Source organism: Neolamprologus multifasciatus, chromosome 23, assembly GCF_963576455.1.
Source record: "Neolamprologus multifasciatus chromosome 23, fNeoMul1.2, whole genome shotgun sequence".
Classification (NCBI taxonomy): domain Eukaryota; kingdom Metazoa; phylum Chordata; class Actinopteri; order Cichliformes; family Cichlidae; genus Neolamprologus; species Neolamprologus multifasciatus.
Window position 1 is genome coordinate 40,223,017 of NC_140460.1, and position 3,832 is coordinate 40,226,848.

The following is a 3,832-nucleotide window of genomic DNA, read 5'->3' on the forward strand; positions in this document are numbered from 1 at the left end:
GGTTAACAAGTTCCTCACTACTGAGCCCAGACGGACTAGCCATAGACATTTTCTACATTTACAGAATAAATCAGTTTGCGTATTTCCTAAACATTTGGTTCTTGTTGTTTTTTTTGTTTTGTTTTGCACAAAAGCGAAATGCAATCAGGAGCGTTGTCATGAAGCTGCCTCCACTGAGTGAGCAGCGGCGCCCTCTGCAGTTTGTGTGTGGAAGTGCAAAAGCTTACAGCACCTGGTATTCCCAGGCGGTCTCCCATCCAAGTACTGACCAGGCCCGACCCTGCTTAGCTTCCGAGATCAGACGAGATCGGGCGTGTTCAGGGTGGTATGGCCGTAAGCGAGGGAAGGACGCTAGAAAACACCTTTTATACTTGGCAAATGTCACACACTTTCAAATATAGTATTGTGCTAGGCTTCACATGTTACAACAAAAACATGCAAACCTTTCTAGTGAACTGCAGCTTCAACACTGAGCTGCAAAAATGCTTTTCCTGCGGTAATTTCACGATAATAACACATGTTACACTGTAAAATATAACGTGTTGTTTCAACTTAAAAATATCAGGTAAAGGGCTGCCTTAAAAATTTAAGTTAAGTCAAGAAATAGAGTTTGTTCTTGTAACACAACCAAATGTTATGTTGATGAAAAATCACATGTTGTCTAAACGTTCGTCTTAGTTTAGTTGACTGAGATTTGTTAGTCAGCTCAATTCCTTTAATTGTCATTTTTACTTAGGAAAACCCTTTCAGCTAAATTAAAATAATCTATTGTTTAAACTCTTGTCCTAGTTCAGTTGACTTGGGTTTTTTAGTTAATTCAAATACTTTAGTAGTTCTTTTAACTTAGGAATCTATTTTAGCTTAACTAACATAATCTCTTAGCTAAGTTGATTTAAGTTTATTAATTAACTGAGCTCCTTAAGGTAGCTGAGTGAACTCGTAAATCAGTTTCATTTTAATTATCAGAGTTGATTGACTGGATGTAAAGAAAAATGTGTATTGAACATCTTAAGTTTTTTTTTTTTTAGCTTTCCAACATCCATTTCAGCAAAACTACATGTTAGGTTGATCTTAGATCTCAGGTTTAAATATCTACATTCCTTTAAATTAATTTTCTGTTGTTTACAGAAAAAAAAATAAAAACCCACAGATTTCATTAAAGTGTATCTGATCAATTCTGGCAGAAAGTTTGTTTTAAGAACATGACAAGACAATTACTCATGAGCACCCAACATTCAACATTTATTGTGCCATCTTAGTCATCTGAGAAACAGAAAAATCAGTGACGTAGCTCATCAGGCTCACAATCCATCAAAACTCAAAAGTTACTCCCTGTGAAACAATAAATTTGAACTTGGTCTTGAGCCCAGTTTGGGTGAAGATTAAATTCTGACCAATACTCTAGGAGCAGTAGTGACTCCTGTGAAGTAACAACATAAAGTCTGCATTAATGTAATGTATCAATGGGATACTTGCTATTTTAGAAAAGTTATTCTTTACATTTGAAAATTTTTTAAACTTCCTTGTGCTCAGTCACACCTGTTAGCATAAAACTTGAAATATTAAAATAGTACAAAACCTTTGATAAGTGACAGTAAAGATCAGTTTATAACAACTAAGAAATCAAACTCTTGTATTTGTCTTCATTTACAATTGGAACAAATTCCACAGAACCAACATCTCTGAAAATGATTGCACAATTAAAGGCTCAATTGCAAAACAAAGGAAAAACTACTGACTTGCATGAGATAAGTATCTGCAGAGTCCACCATTGTTGTTCACATAAGTTTCTTAAACCATGAACAAATGAGTAATTGTCTAATCTGGAATGTGAAGTGTAGTCATTTAGTGACATACAAAAGTTGCAAGAATAAAAAAACAAACAGTAAAATGAAAACTGTCCTTAACACTAATGTATGCTGTGAGCATACAATTACAGTTCTGCTTGGCGTTCTGCAAGAGTCTGTTTCTTAGACCATGCACTAGTGAGACGCACTGCCTTCCACCAATGTTCATTAGGCTGTTCTGAATGACTTCAAAGATGTCCTTAAATTCCTTTGGATAGTCTATGTTGAGGGCAAAAAGAAGACCCATCAGCATGGAAATGGCACTGACATCCCTCAGATTAGACAGGATTACTGCCGCCTCAAAGACAACCAACACATCGATGATGTCTTCTTCTTTCACCATCACAATGCCAACTTTCATCCTCGCAGAAAACGTGTCTTCAATACCTGTCGGCTATAAAAGGGTTCAAAGACAAAAATAAAATAAAATTACACAATTACAATTACACAATATCCCTCGTGCTTAAGAATTCATGTCTTTCCAAAGAAGAGCCATACTGATGCCTTGGATGATGCTGATTGGCTTTGGGTAACACTTATTAGTTGTTAAAGTTTTTTCAGAATGAGATATGCACCCCCATGTTACAAATCCATTTCTTGCTTTAAACAAAGACCATGTTCATAAATAACTGAGCATGTCTTCAGTTGCAGAATTCAAACAAAATTTTCAATTTAAATGGTAAATCGCCTGTATTTGTATAGCGCTTTATTAGTATCTTAAGGACTCCAAAGTGCTTTACACATTCAGTCATTCACACACGGGTGGATGACTGAATCGTGGCTCAAGAGTTGACAGTCTGTCTTATAATTGGAAGGTTGCCGGTTCGAGCCCTGGCTCCGACAGTTTCAGTCATTGTGTCCTTGGGAAAGACACTTCACCCGTTGCCTACTGGTGGTGGTCAGAGGGCCCGGTGGCGCCAGTGTCCGGCAGCCCCACCTCTGTCAGTGCGCCCCAGGGTGGCTGCAATGTAGCTGCCATCACCAGTGTGTGTGAATTTAAATCTACTTATGCTAAATATTGTCTCTAAACCAAATCTGGCTGAGAATACATGAAATGTGCAAACTGCAGCTACACTACAGGATCATATTGTGGCTCCATAGACAATGCTTCTTTAACCAGTTTATTGATTGAAGTTTATTTTTTCCCCTTCTATTAACAGCATAAAAAAGAGCATATAGACATGGCTGAACAGGTTGCATAATTGGCACTGAATATCAACATCCACCTTTACCCAGCTGCCCAATGACTCTGGGCCAGTAACCTTTAATTGCTTACCCAGTCTACAGTCTCTTTTCCAGGGTCCAAGACATTTCACCAAAGTATACTGGGGGGGGCCCCCACTGCAGCCCCTTAAATATCCTAATATCTCTGCCATTACAATATACAATGTGAGAAATCAAACGTAAAGCTGAAGTGAACAGTACAGCAGCGAAATGTCAAAGACCCTGGTGAAGACATGAACAAACACAAGACACTAATAATATCAATGCTAGCTTGCCAGTTAGTTTCTCTGAAACCCAGACCATCTCCACTGTCAAAGATCTTGTAATAATACATTTGGTGAGGAAGAAGTACACATGTTATCATGTGGCATCTATTGTTTCATAGATGCCACATGTTTAATTTAAAATCCACTGTGGTGCTGTCATTATTAAATTTACTAAAAGAAACAATGCTAACCTTCGCAGTCTTGAGAGTGTGTGAGGGATCTTCCTTTAGAAAATGAGGTCCTCTGTCCTCTTCCTTTGTGTAGGGCTCTGGTCAAAGAAGTCAAAAAGAAAACAAAAACACTTTTTAAACAGTGTTTATGAAGCATGTAGACAGCTCCAAATTCACAGCTTTTTGATACATAATTCCATCAATATATGACTATCATTGGAGAATTTTGAATCAGGCTTATCAGGACATTCAAGTAGAATATGATATCCAACCTACCACCAATATACACAGTAAAAGTTACCATGCTAAATGTCCAGTTGTGAAA

The 3,832-nt window shown here is 37.5% G+C and overlaps 1 non-coding gene across 1 annotated transcript; it reads right to left on the reverse strand.

The window, feature by feature from the left end:
• Nucleotides 1-220: 220 nt before the first annotated feature.
• On the reverse strand, nucleotides 221-339 carry LOC146492327 (5S ribosomal RNA). The gene has a single exon (XR_014872672.1). It is a non-coding gene; the product is annotated as a 5S ribosomal RNA (ribosomal RNA).
• Nucleotides 340-3,832: the final 3,493 nt, after the last annotated feature.